Source organism: Aedes albopictus, chromosome 3, assembly GCF_035046485.1.
Source record: "Aedes albopictus strain Foshan chromosome 3, AalbF5, whole genome shotgun sequence".
Taxonomy (NCBI): domain Eukaryota; kingdom Metazoa; phylum Arthropoda; class Insecta; order Diptera; family Culicidae; genus Aedes; species Aedes albopictus.
In genome coordinates this window covers 102,285,660-102,300,663 of record NC_085138.1, presented here as the reverse complement: position 1 = coordinate 102,300,663, position 15,004 = coordinate 102,285,660, and the positions used below count along the sequence as shown (strand labels likewise).

Genomic DNA, 15,004 nt, shown 5'->3' with positions numbered 1-15,004 from the left:
TAAAAAATTAACAAAATATTAACAGAAAACGAGCAGAAAACTAACAGAAAATGAACAGAAAATAAACAAAAAATAACCAGAAAATGAACAGATAATTAATAAAAATGAACAGAAAATGAACTAAAAATTAACTGAAATTTAACATGAAATGAACAGAAAATAAGCAGAAAGTGAACAGAAAATGAACAGAAAATTGACAGAAAATTAACAGACAATGAACAGAAACTGTTCAGAAATTGTACAGAAAATAAACAGAACATGAACAGACACAAACTAAACGGAAATGAATAGAAATTGAACAGAAAATGTATAGAAAATACAGAACAGAAAATGTATAGAATATACAGAAAATGAATAGAAAATGTACAGTACAGAAACAAATAGAAAATAAATAGAAAATGAACAAAAAATAAACATAAAATGCGGAAAATATGAACAAATATTGTACAGCAATAAACAGAAAATAAACAGAAAATAAAAAGAAAGTAAACATTAAGGCCGTTCGCAATGCTGTTTTATTTTGTATGGCGAGTTTAAAAAATTTTAAAACTCGCCATACAAAATAAAACAGCATTGCGAACGGTCTAAGTGTAGAATTAGCTTTAGTTAAAATACACAGAAATAAAAACCAAAAAAAAAAGAAAGTAAACAGAAAATTCACAGGAAATAATCAGAAAATGTACATAAAATATCAGAAAATAAAGAGAATAAATAAAAAAACGAACATAAAATGAAATGAAATTGAATCTGAAGAATAAAATATATTCTGGGTAAAATTAATTCTGGATTTCACTTTCTGAACTATTGTGCTCAGTTCTCTCGTGACCAACAAACGACATCGTGGGTGGTTGTTGACCGTTCCGAATTGAAAAGGCAAATAAAGACCAAGTGTTTGCATTCGTATCGTTCCTTATGCAGGATTTCTACCGTGTTTGATTAATAACTTCAGGAGTAATAAAAATATTTAACAAATATTTACAGATTTCAGACAGGATATGAAAGAAAAAGCACCTCCCCCAAGAAGAGGTTCTTCCTTATCCAACCATCCTCAAAAAAGAGTTGTCAGAAGTGGGATTCGAACCCACGCCTTCAGAGAAGACTACGACCTGAACGTAGCGCCTTAGACCACTCGGCCATCCTGACTCATACCACTCTGTTGGTTAAAAACCGTATCTAAATTTGGCACCCTAACACAAAGTATGTACGCAATTCCAACCGTAGAAGCTATATTTAGACAGACGCGTCGAAAATCCAATTAGATCGCACACACCCATCCACCCGGGTAGCAGCGAGCGATTCCCGCGGAAGAATTCTGCTTCCATCACTATGGACTTATCCACCGATGAACCGAATTCATCGCGGTCCGAGAATTTTGACACTAGAGCGGGGCCGTTCCAATCAGAATTGGACGATTCTGATTGGAACAGACCCCGCTCTAGTGTCAAAATTCTCGGACCGCGATGAATTTGGTTCATCGGTGGATAAGTCCATACCCTGCCTGGCTCTCTGTTGGTCGTCGTCGGCGCGGCATGTTTTTTTCGGTGGTGGAAGTGGATTTTTATCTGTTGAACCAACAGCTTTTGCGTCGTTATCGCCAATCCTACGTTTTCTTCTGTTCGTTCTGCCTGCCCACACGATGGTGCCATGGGATGGTTCTCTACACATGTACAGAGGTCTGGATCTTCGTGGCCAAACGGGTTGGGCTCCATGTGGTGGATGTAGGTTATTTAGCATACCCTCTACACACAGTAGGCAAACACGTTGCCGGTTGGACAGCGGCGGAATAGGCAAACAGAACGAATGAACGGCCGAACGACGACGCCGGGAATAATGTTTATTTTTAGAACGATTTACTCACACCGCTGAACGATGCGGGAAGCCGGCTTTAACCACTATTTCAAAGTCGTCTTTTCCCGCTCAATTTCTGATTGGAAGCGCACAGTCGAGTGGAATTGATTCCAGAAAGTACCTACATATAAACTGATAGGAGGTAATCAGAATTGAGTATTCGTTTTCTTCAACCTCATGTGAAAGACTCTATAGATTTTCTTTGAAATGGAACGAAGGCCCCTAACTACTCTGTTAAGCATTTTGCTGTTTTTGTCTCCAAAATCTATACCTAGTTTTTTTGTTCAGTAAAATTTCTAATTCGCTTTTATGATTTATTCTTATTGACACAATTTCTGTTCATTTTAATTTTTTTTACCTTCTGTTTTAATTTTAATGCATATATCTGTTTCTATTTCGTTCGATTTCCGTTTTTCTGTCGAATGACATTGTTCATCCTGTTTACGTTTCTATTTCATTACTTTTAAAATTTAAGTTTATTTAACTTCTGTTTTATGTTTGTTATGACTTTATACTAAACTTATTCTATTCATTTGTATTTTTTTACTGTATTTGAATATTTTACTTGAAATTCATTGAACAAATTCCGTTAACAGACCGTATTTTGTGCAGGCTTGTTTTTTTGAATTGTAATGTGTATCTATTTCATTCTGTTCTTTCCGCTCTTCTTGTTCTTCTGTTTTTTGCTCCATTTTTTGATGACATGCTACTGTTGTTCTCTTCTATTCTATCACATGCTGTTGTTTAATTTGTCAATTTTCAATGTTATTTTTCGTTACTGTTCAATTTATTCCCTGAACTTGTTCGTGAGAACTTTTTTCTGGAAGGAGATTCTTTTCCCCTGACGTGGGTTTCGCGCAAGTGTCTCTGCTTGCGGGTCCGCACAACCCTTTTTGGCCCTTCATACAGGAGAATGACTGACTACTAACAACAGCACAATCTTGATCAAATCGCTTTTCAGATTATTCCAGTGCTATAGGCAGCTGCCTTGCTACAATAGATGGTAGAACAATATCATCATCATCATCACTGTTCAATTTATTCCCTGAACTATTTTGGAACTGGAAATCATAAATTTCTGAAGACATCCCTACACAAAACTCGAAAGGAGATCCCTGGTGAAATTCCCGAAGGAATTCTAGGATAAGTTCTAAAACAACCGTTGGAGAAAATCCTCTGGGCATTCCCGTAGGCATTTCTGAGAATCCCTTGACAAATTTTTAGAATAATCTGTTAAAGAAATTTTTAAGGAACACCCTAAACACATCCTTGGAAAAACTCCTAGAGGAACCTCTGGAGTTGTTATTGGAAAAATCAATGAATAACTTCTTGAAAAAATTCTCAGAGAAAAACAAATTTCAAAACATATTCCTGAAAGAAACGCGAGACGAATTTTTGATAGAATTCCTTTTCAGGAACTGCAGGGGGTATTCTTGAAGGAATTCATGAGTGGGTTCCTAAACAAATCCGTGGATGAACTCCTAAAATATTTCACGGAAATACTTGTAAAAGAATTTCTGAATAACTCCTTGAAGATTTTTTGACTCTGGCCTCTGGCTTAAAGTAATTTGAAAATATATTTAGGTAAAACTGGAGAAATTATTAGAAGCACCCCTGGAAAAGATGAGAGACGAATTTATGACATTTCTCAAGGAACCCCTGAATAATTTTTTGAAGAGACCATGAGAGGACATTCTGGAGAAATCATTAGAGGAATTCCTGGAGCTATCTCCAGAGGAATTTCCGAAGCAATGCCTGGAAGAATTCCTGAAGAAATCCCAAGAAGAATTTCTGGAAGAATGCCAGGATGATTTATTGAAGAGCATCCCTAAAGAATTCCTGGAGGAACTTGGAGCAGAGTTACTGAAGGAAACCCCGGAGGAATTGCTGGAGAAATTTTAGGAGAAATCCCTGGATGATATCCTAAAGAAATCTCTGAAGCAACTCTTGGAGGAATATCTGAACAAAACCTAAAGAAATGCCTGGATCAACTTCTGGATAAATTCCTGGGGAAATTCTTAACTTTCTTGGAGGTTTACCTGGAGGAATGCCTGAAAAAATTATTGGATGAAATCCTAGAGGAATCCCTGGAGGAATTCCTTGAGGAATCCTTAGATGAATTCTGGCAGCAAACCCTGGAGAAATTTCTGAAGAAATCTCTTGATGAATTCCTGAAGGAATACCTGGAGCGACTCCTGGAGAAATTCTTGTAAATATCCCTGCAGGATATCCTGGAGGAAACCCTGAAGCAATTCCTGGACGAATCTCTGGAACAAACCATGAAGGAATCCCTGAAGGAATTCTTGGAGGAATTTCTCGAGGAAAGCCTGGAGAAATCCCTATAGAAATTATTTGGAAGAATCCCTAGGGAGTTCCTGAAGGAATACCTTGAGTAATTCCTGGATGAATTTCTGGGGAAATCCCTAGATGAATTCTTGGAGGTATTCCTTGAGGAACCCCTAGAGGAATTATGGAAATAATCTCCGGAGAAATTTCTGAAGAAATCCGTTGTGAAATTCTTGGAGGAATTTCTAGAGGAATTTCTGGAGAAATTCCTGGAGGAGTCTCTGGATGAATTCCTGGAGTTATTCCTGAAAGAATTTCAGAAGGAATCTCTTGAGGACTCCCTAAAGAAATGCATGGAGCAATTTCTTTAGAAATTTCTCGAGGAATGCCTGGAAGAATTCCCAGAGTAGAAGATCCCCTAAGGAATCCTAAGCGAAATACCTGGGAGAATCTCTAGAGGAATACCAGGGATAATCCCAAGAGGAATTCCTGAACGAGAATTTCCTGGATCAATTTCTGGAGGAATCCCTAGGAAAAATCCTTTAAGAATTCCTGGATGAATCCATGATGGAATTCCTGGAAAAAACCCTGGAAGAAATCCTTGAGAAATTTTGGGAGAAATCCCAGAAGGAATTCCTGGAGGAATCCTTGTAGTAATTTATGGAGAAATCTCTAGAGAAATTCTTCGAGGAATTGCTGAAGTAATTTCAGGAGGAAATCTTGGAGGGATATCTGGAGGAGTCCCTGAAAAGCTTCCTGCATGAAATCCTGGAAAAATCCCTGGAGTAATTCAAGAATTTCTGAAGGAATCCCCGAAGAGAACTGAAGAAGTTTCTGAAGGAATTGCTGAAGAGCTTTTTGATGGAATCCTTGGAGCAATTTCTGGAGAAATTTTTGAGGTAATTTCTGGAGAAATTTCTGAGGTAATTCCTGGATGAATTTTTGGAGGAATGCCTGGTGGAATCTCTGGAGAAATCCTTAGAGGAATGCCTTGAGGAATTCTCGAAAAAAAAATCTTGAAGGAACCTCTAGAGTAATTTCTGGAGGAGTCCCTGAAGGAATCCCAGCAAGAAATTCCAGGAGGAGTTTCTAGAGAAATTGCAGAGAAAACTATTGAAGAAATCCTGAAGGAATCCTAAGAAGAGCTCGTGGAGAAACTTCTGGAGGAATTCCTGAAACAGTTTCTGAAGAAACCCCAGGAGGAATCCCGGAAGCAATCCTAAGAGGAATTTCTAAGGAAATTTCTGAGCAATTCCTGGCAAAGGCCCTAGATTGCTTCTTGGATGAGCTCCTGTAAGAATTTCAAGAGAAAATCCTGAAGGAAACATGCTAGCAGGGAGAGAGTGGTTCTGTTGTACGTCCTATCTATTATTATCGTCTGTTGCAGAGCAAAACGGTGGTCTTCTCGTGCGCAATGTTTGGTTAGAGCAGTTTCAGAGCTCTGTTGGATCATTGCTTAGTCGGTGTTTGTATAGTCCTGATCTCGTAATCGGTTGAGCTGGTTGATATTAAATTGATGTCCACTTATACGCTTTTTTAGCTTATTTGTGGTCATACCAATGTATTTAGACTTGTTCACGGTCGTTACACGGTATCCGGTATATGACGTTGTGTTGCTGCATCGGGTCTATACGGTATTTGACTCTGGTATGTAGGAGTACGACAATGTTTACCTATCGGTTTGCTATTTTTACTGTTAGGTAGTCTTGCTGTAGACATCGGTTTTTTCTATGGCTGAGTTGGGAGATGTACGGGAGGCTGACGTATTTGAATATTTCGGTCGTTGGGTTGTGCGTATAGACCCGATGCAGCAACATTAACCACACATCAACCGATTATCACCTTCCAGACTAAATCTACCAAATCCGACAACGCTACGCCAAGGAGGGATCGTAGTAAGCTTTGCTCGCGAGTGGACGTATTTTCGTGACAGCAGAAATTTTCTCCGCTTGTTTTCGCGAAAATCCGAAAGAATTAAAACTTATTGCAGTTTAAAAAATACAAATAAAAATAATCTGAAATGATTCCGAGACTATTGTGTTATGTGAGTGGTTAACGATGTGACTACAAATAAAATCGAAGAAGAAAATGTGTTTTATTTGTGTTTCGTGTCGTGGGCCATATTTTGCTTGTCATACGTTCGCGATTTCGGCTAATGATTGAGCCGGAAGTCATTTTGTTCGAAATGTCCCATTTCTAGGGATAGTGTGTATGTATTGATAGCGTATAGGGCACTGCATGAAATTCTCTCCTTCTCTTTCACTCTAACAGAAATTTTGTAAACAACAAGGCCAAGAAACGTCAAAATCCCATACAAATTCAAAACAGTGCAGTGCCCTATTGAGTTGCCGCGAACGCACATTGGAGTTAATCATATCAAAACCTGATCATAAGTGGAAAAACTCAAAATGAAGTAACTGGGTTTTCCGTTGTGTTTTTGCCGAGTGTAGTTATCGTGTAATCGTTTGACAGCTAAGCAGTGTCCAAATGTTTTGTTTACGCTTATCAGAAGAGGTTTAGTAAAGCTGAATTTTAGCCGTTTTCTTTGATATAACTCACAGCGCGTGCTAGTTTTGACCGTACAAAGTGAATAAAATTGATAGTCAATCAATTTAACGATGCAGTTTGTTAAAGAAGGTTAATGTTGTTATCCTGTTAATATGAAACCCAAACAAATTGACGTTAAGTTTACATACAATATATTAAAATATTGAAAAAAAAAATATTTGATGGAATCCTTTACCGTACATTCAAAATGAAATAAGTTGATTTTCCGGCTGTTTCCGGGAAATCTGCTTTTAGTGTATAATAAAACTATTGTTCCTCTTTCAAATGCAGAAAGAAAACCTTCCGGATGTTTCCGATTTCAAAAGTTGCAACACTTTGAAAAAATCGTGATAATTATATTATTATATGATATTATTTGCCTAAAAACACTATTTGGCCCTCTGAACGTCTCTCTCTCTCTTCTTGGCGTAACGTCCTCACTGCGACAAAGCCTGCTTCTCAGCTTAGTGTTCTATGTGCACTTCCACAGTTATTAACTGAGAGCTTCCTCTGCCAATGACCATTTTGCATGTGTATATCGTGTGGCAGGCACGAAGATACTCTATGCCCAAGGAAGTCAAGGAAATTTCCTTTACGAAAAGATCCTGGACCGACCGGGAATCGAACCCGTCACCCTTATAGCATGGTCATGCTGAATACCCGTGCGTTTAACGCCTCGGCTATATGGGCCCATACTAACGTACTAACGGCTATGGGCCGTCTGAACGTATTTTTGCTGAAAACTAGAATTCAACAGCTTTCAAGCAAAAAAAAAAAAGAAGTTTAAAATCGGTCAACTGGTTCAAAAGCTGTGATTTTTTGAAAAAAAATTTGGTTTCGAAAAATCTTGATTTTTACAATCATAAAATTGGTCACCCTAATGACGAAATAAAAAAAAAGAGTAACTATTTTCGATAAACTACAAAACCACCAAGTATCACGATGTTCGGAGACACACTATATCGATTTTCTATGGAATGGTTGCATTATAAAAAAAATCTTGTTGAAGTCGGTTAGATTGGTTGTTTCTCACTGCTAGGTGAATTTATTGTTATAAAATTCATTGAAAACTATGAAATACGTTTCATTACTAATTTGGGTTGTATTTGGGTTGCGAAAATACGTTGAAATAATTTTGATCAGTTTTGATATACTAGGTGCTCCACTGTGGGACGTTGCCAAAATGCCGTTACATGGAGCGGGTTCGATTTGATTTGTGCAGGGCATAACCGGGACATGCGTTTCGAAGTTAAAAAAGCGGCGTGTTTTTGGAATGTTATAATTGTAATATTTGTGTCCAAGCAGCCACGCGGAGGAAACACTTGTCAACAGATCTGGCAGCACATCAATGGATTGCATACGTTGCCATACACGTGGGTGAGATCCTTCAACATAAAACTTCTGATATTCACCACATTACCAATAATATTTGAATCTGGAGCGTTTGGTACGGTATGTCCACGCATCCTTCCACCCCTGTAGATTCGAGAATTGCTTTGACGAATGAAGTAGCCATTCATGGCGTAACCTTCTGATGTCCACGCATTTCAAAGAATCATCTCTGCGGTAAATGCAACGCAGTAGGCCTGGCCGCTTTGACGCTTGTGTCATATTTTTGATATGCCGCAAGCATCAATACTGACAAGAAAAATAATTGGGCGTAATCTAACCCTTTTATTTTCCAGGATGCTTTCTCTTACTGGCTGCGTTTGCATTAGATTAGATTAGATTAGATTAGACAAATCCGACAACGCTACGCCAAGCAACCGGCGACAAACAAGTAGCGGTACCCCTATAGAAAATTTTTTTTCTAAAATTTGTGAACCCAGAGCTAAATATGAATGTTGGTCTTGATGTTGGTAATAAAACACCCCTATTTTAGACCTCTCCGAAGAAGGTCCAAACCAAGGGCCAAAACGTCGGATGTAATAGAATCACCCCTCTCATAATTTATCCAGACCGAAAAGCCAATTGTAGAGGGATAATTTTTGCCAATTAGTCGGACGTTTCCACAATTAGCTGTTGGAAAATGTTTATCTGTTTTCCAAAAACTATGTTTTCTAAATTTCGTTTTTAATGGTTTTTGTTAAACTGATTTTGATGGATAGTTGTTACAAAATTAGCTAAAATAGGCTCAAAGCAATGTTTATCCTTCTCCTCGCTTTCCAACGGCTTGACAGCGGTAAATGGAGATATCGTGTCAACAGTTTTGATTATATCCGCAGCACCTAGATAACAATACTCTTCAATCAATCGCACAGGTTCAACAAGGTTTAACATAACCTCCATCTTCAATGTTTGGCTACCGATGTTTGGCTCCCGCTGAGAGAGCATATTGAGTTAGTCCGCGATACTCAGGTATTGATCGCATTCCCCGCTTCTCCGGGAAACTCACTATACTGTTCAAAGCGACGTTGGACGGTGTACAAATTGTGTGAGGGTTTCTGGCGATCTATCTGCATGGTGCGTTTGAATCTTGCCAGGGACTACAAGGTGATGATCACTCATGCCTACTGTTCAACATCGCGCTAGAAGGTGTTTTGCGACTAGTTGGGCTCCATAGACGGGGTACGATCTTGGCGAAATCCGGCCTATTTCAGGCCAAACATTTCAATAGGTCCTATCTGCATTTGAGAGACTCTTTTTGTTCACTTTCTCTTTCAATTATTGCAATGTAATGGTACACTTTTCAACTTTTTTGCAGTACAAATTAATAGACGATTGTTTTGACCACCGTTCAATGCAAGAAGACAATCATAATACAAACAACAGCTGAGATATTAATGAAAGAGAGGGAAACCAAAGAGATCCTCTCTTCTGTAGATAGGAACTTTAGACATGTTTGGCCTGATTTGTCTGTTTTGTAGATGACATGGATATTATTGCTAGAACATTTGGAGCGGTGACAGAACTGTATAATATACAGTGTATATCCGCAGGAAACGTGAAGCAGAAAAGGTCGGACTGATGGTGATCGCGTCGAAAACGAAATACATGCTGGCAGGCGAAGGCGCGCAGGTCTGGGTAGCAGTGTTACGATAGATGGGCACACTTTCGAGGTGGTGGAAGACTTCGTCTACCTCGGATCAGTCTTGTAAACATTCGACACTTTTCACTACCTTCATTTTGGTGCCGAAGTCGGATGTCAGCTTACTTTGTTACATTTGTTCGCTACCGTTACCTCTTTTTTTTTTCTTTGTGGTGTCCTTCGGGGACGGCTAAGGCCGCTCACGGTCCATCTCGCCTACCGTTACCTCTTACACACAACACGAGCGGTAGAACGAAGAACAATAAACATAAACAAGGATCAAATCAATGTCGTCTGACACGATGAAATTTGTCTTATTCTATAATTTCGCATGGATTTCAGCCAATTACAATTATGAATGTTAATATTAGTTTATTCTTGCTTGTTGAGTTGAATATGACACACATATCCCGAGCAAAGGCGGATAACAAAGTGATATCACTTTGATAATAAACTGTGTTATCGGTGTTATCATTTTGTTATTTTTGTTATCATCTTTTTCAATTGATGATAACCAGATGATAACAAATTTAGTTATCGATAATTTTGGTCTATCGCGATAACATAAAAATACTAAATGATAACAAAATATGTTATCTGTTTCCATACGCACATTTCAAAGCTTTCCCAAAACTGAGAGTCTGATGAACCTCGAATCTAAAAATAGATTCCGCTCCCCACCTACAATGAGACTGCAGTACGAAAGCGTAGCCTTTTATTATTCTCACTCTCAATGAGTCCCGTTGGTATAGGGGCTATCGGCTGCGACCGACAATCACTCGATCAGGGTTCGAGACCCGCCTGGGCGCAATAGTCGAAAACATTGGTTGTAAGTTACAAGAAACTTTTTTCAATAGGTGACGATGTCGGTAAAGTAGATTTTTACTATTTTGGTCGATAAAATAGCTCTAAATGATAACTAATTGATAACAAAACCAGTTATCAGTCACATGTATTTTTTTATGTTGATAACTAAATGAAATGTTGAACAAAATATTGTATAACACAATTAGTTATCAACTTGAACTCAATGATAACTTAACTTCTTATCATTTTGGTATTCGAGAAGTAAATATGAGTTATCATTTTTGTTATGTTGGCTCTTAATTCAACCTAAATGATAACAAACTCAATTATCAAACGAATGATAACCAGGTAACAGAACTTGTTATCATTTTCTTATCCGCCTTTGCTCGGGATGGCCTACACAGCTCTCATTGTGGAAGAAGCCAGGAATAACAAAAGCTGAACGGTCTCCCGAAGCCGCAATCGTGGTAAAAAGCATTCGTTTGACATTTCTGTTTCGTACGGTAGTTTGATTGCTTGTGTTGCGAATGTCGGAGACAAAGGCAGCCGAATATCGACGAAAAGGTGTCAATGACTGTGATCTCTAACAAGACTGCCTCGGATCCTTTTTAACGATAGACAACAACGTTAGTCGTGAAATACAATCGAAAAAGATTTACTCTCGCACCAAATGTACTATAAACAAAATCTTCATCTATATTAGAGTCAACTACACATAATTGTTTTACTGAAAATAAGTCATAGTATCACCGCTATTGTATTTTGAAGAGTATGAACCGTGGGCACAATCAATCATATTTCAAGGCTTGATTTGTGATTAGTTATGACCTGAGAGTTATGACAATAATGAGCTGCTTTTGTCGCCACTTTCTATGTCCCTGGTGATTGAATGGAAATCATTTTCATTGCACAACAAGTTTGTCCATTCTTCCGACGACGACAACGACGATGCGTAGGAGGGAAGCGAAGGTCGAACACAATCTAATGTCGGATTCGTTTATTCCCGACGGTGCACTGCACCGGTGTTGCAATTGACACCGGAAAAACGAACAGTTTCGGTGCAATTTGTTGACAGCTTATGATGGTATTAGTAAGAGCGCGTGAGAGCGTCAATGAAAACAATAAAGGATATCAAAAATAAACATAATCAATGTTTTCATGATTTCCGTGATGAACAAAAATATTTTTATTTTTTACTTTCTATATCCAATTAAACAATTTTAAAAGTTTTTAGTAATCCACTTGTACATGATAAACTTGTAATAATAAATGTTACTTGAAAATTGTTATCCAATGTTTTAACACTCCTACATTATTTATCTTCTTCAAATTCTCGTAATATCATAATTTTTCAATTAAAAGCAACTTTTTAGAATTTAACAATTTCCGTTGTCTAATCAAAAGGTTGCTAACATACAATCACAAACCCATAAGTTTGTGATACAATTGTAAACGATCTACGTGCACAAATTTAACACAAAAAATGTTAAAGGCAGTTCAATAGAAAACGTTTAGCTACAACGTAAAAAGAAAAATAAATAAATGCTTTTTAAAACATAACGTTATTGAAATGCAACTCATATAAAAACGCTTGACCCGTCCTTTAGTGACATTTGTTTGACTTTCAATGTAATTCAAAAATCCAATATTTGTTGTAAGGAAAAAAATAGAATTTACGGTTTTTGAACTGTTTGTACCTACAAAATGTTACTTCAGTAATATTTCAGTCCAATTTGAATGAACAGATTTTTATTCTATTCTGGGCTTATCAAAACTTTATTACGTTAATTTTTTTCATAATTAATCACCATGCGACAGAAAATTCTAATGATTAAAATCATTAAAAGTAATCCACATATTTGCGATAAACAAAAAAAAAACTAGTGATGGGGAAAATATACGTTGAATCAATTCTTTGAAATTTCATGTTACCGATAAATTTTGAAGATTCCTCAGAAGTTGATTGAAAGACGTGATAATCATCGATCAAATTTAAATAATTTTTAAACGCACAGATATGCTGTTTAATGAATATCCAAGAAAAATGTTTACCTAATGCGCAAGAGAAAATCATCATTCCTACCAAAACAAAACCACGATACAAGTTCAGCGATATGCATGTATTGGTAAAACTAGCTTTGTACCTGCTACACCGCGCTCAAACTGGGTGTAGCATTTTCTTGCACCGGTGCCAATCGGGTGTCAAAACAGAACAGTACCTGCGAATAAACGAACGGTTTCGGTGCAAGTTTGCTACACCCGGTGGCAAAGCGGTGCAGGCGGTGCAAATAAACGAATTCGACATAAAATAATCACGGGTTGCGCAGATTTCATTGATAGAACTGCACCCTGCCACCGCGTGATAGAAAGCAGTAGTGGAACCGACAATAATGATGATGATGGTGATGATCATCATGGCAGCAGCTACCTATTTTTCACGATACACAACACCGCGCAATGAAGCCGCCTACAAGTCGTTCGTTGATTGCAGAAATCCTTAGGTTACCGAGTCCCCGACCGACGACGGGAGTCAGAAGGGGCGCGTCAGAAGTGGATTTACCTTTCACGACAAACCCTCCTCTCCCTCTGATGCACTGCGGTCTTCGTCGCCGTCGTCAACGGCTCTGTAATCATTTAAATTGAATCGTTTTTCAATATTGCCAACTGGCGAGGAAGACGACGGCGTACCCGCGTCCTGAAGAGCAGAAGCAAGAATAGACCGAACACGAACTGCTTGAACTGTAGGTAGGTGAGCGTTCGTTACCTTGGTGCGAGATCGTATTTCAGTTGGGATTATTTTTTCTGGCTCGTTTTTCTCTGGCAAACTTGTCGTGTCGTGGGTGGTGAGCTCAATCTGGACATCAATCTCTGCAGCCCGGGGGGTGCGGATAATTAATTGATGAATATGGGTAGTTCGCCCCTTCGGTTTCGGGGAAAAAGTACAGCTGCCACTGCAATCAGCCAAGGGGATCGATTTCTTGAAGTGATTTCGGTTGACTTGAAGTACAAAGATGAACAAATTTCAGCAAAAAATGCTCTAATGTACTGTTGGTGAAACATCGAAGTTTCAGCTATATAATATGCTTTTTAACGCATTCCTTCAAGCTCCTAAAACTCATTCAAAAATCAAACATTGGCGTAGCTAGGGGGGGGGGGGGGTTCCAGGGGTGCCTGGCACCCCCTAGAACAAATTTGGCACCCTCTTTTTCCTTGACAGTCACTCAAAATTTAAAACTTACTACAATAATTCTAATATTTTTAATAGCACATTTGAACAAAACCTAATCACACCCGGAATTACTTATATACCTGTTTTGGCGTAAAAACAATCAACAGACTTCTCAATGGATTCCTCCAGTAATACCTCTATCTATTCATACAGTGATTTCTCTAGGCTTCCTTTATGGATTCCTCCCGATATTTTTTCAATGAACTTCCATTAGGATTCTCATGGGAATTCCTCCAGGAGCTTATATTGGCCTTCCTCCGGTAATTGTGGCTGGGATTTCTCAAGCAAGGATGTCTGCTGCGATTCTTCCAGCAATTTCTCTTAGAACTCCTCAAAAAATTCTCTCTGTTGTACCTTCAGGTATTCTACTAGGGAAGTTCTTCCGGGAAATCTCGCTGGGATTTTTCTAAAAATCCCTTCGGTTATTCTTCCAGAGATTTCTTGTAGGAATTTTTCAGTACTTCCTCAAGAGGTTCTTTCAGAAATTCCACAGGAGATTTCTCCAAAAACTTCCATGTATTCCAGCTGGAATTCTTCAAGCAATTCTTATTACGACTCCTTCAGAAATACTTCTAGAGATTTCACCTGGCATACTTACTTGCGGCAATGGAAATCATCCTGAGATTCCCAGAGATTCCAGAAATGCCTCCTGCGATTCCATCAGGAATTCCTCTAGTATACTTCTATCAATTCTTTCAAGGAGAACTGTGGGTATTCCTCCAGGCATTTGTTAGAGGAACTTCTCTTAGGATACCCCCGGCATTCCTGATTCTAGGATTTCTCTAGAAATTACTTCTATGATACCTCCCGGAGTTCTAGGAATTCCTCCAGATGTTCCTCAAGCAATTCCTGCGGTTATTCCAGTTATTCTTCCTCCAGGAATCCAAACTGCGGTACTTCAGAAATTATGCTACGGATTCTTTTAGAGCTTTCTCCTGGTATTTGAAGGTTTTTTCCAGGCAAACTTTCTGGAATTTTTGCAGAAATTCCTTCGATTGTTCTACTACGGATTTCTCCAAGGACTCATTCAGGAATTCCTTCAGAGATTTTATCCAAAGATTCCTCCAGAAATTCCTCATGGAATTTCTGCAGAAACTCTTATTGGCCTTCCTCCAAGAATACCTCAAACATCTTGTCCTGCGGGTTTTCCAACAATTCCTCCAGAAATTCGTACTATGATACGTCCAGAAAACCTTCTAGTGATTCCTATACCAATTTATCTCCCGGGAAATCTTCCTGAGATTCCTTCAGAAACTCTC

General features: G+C 38.4%; 1 non-coding gene across 1 annotated transcript; it reads right to left on the bottom strand.

Moving 5' to 3' along the window:
* Window positions 1–1,060: 1,060 nt before the first annotated feature.
* Trnal-cag (transfer RNA leucine (anticodon CAG)) lies at window positions 1,061–1,143 on the bottom strand. Its single transcript has one exon. It is a non-coding gene; the product is annotated as a tRNA-Leu (tRNA).
* Window positions 1,144–15,004: the final 13,861 nt, after the last annotated feature.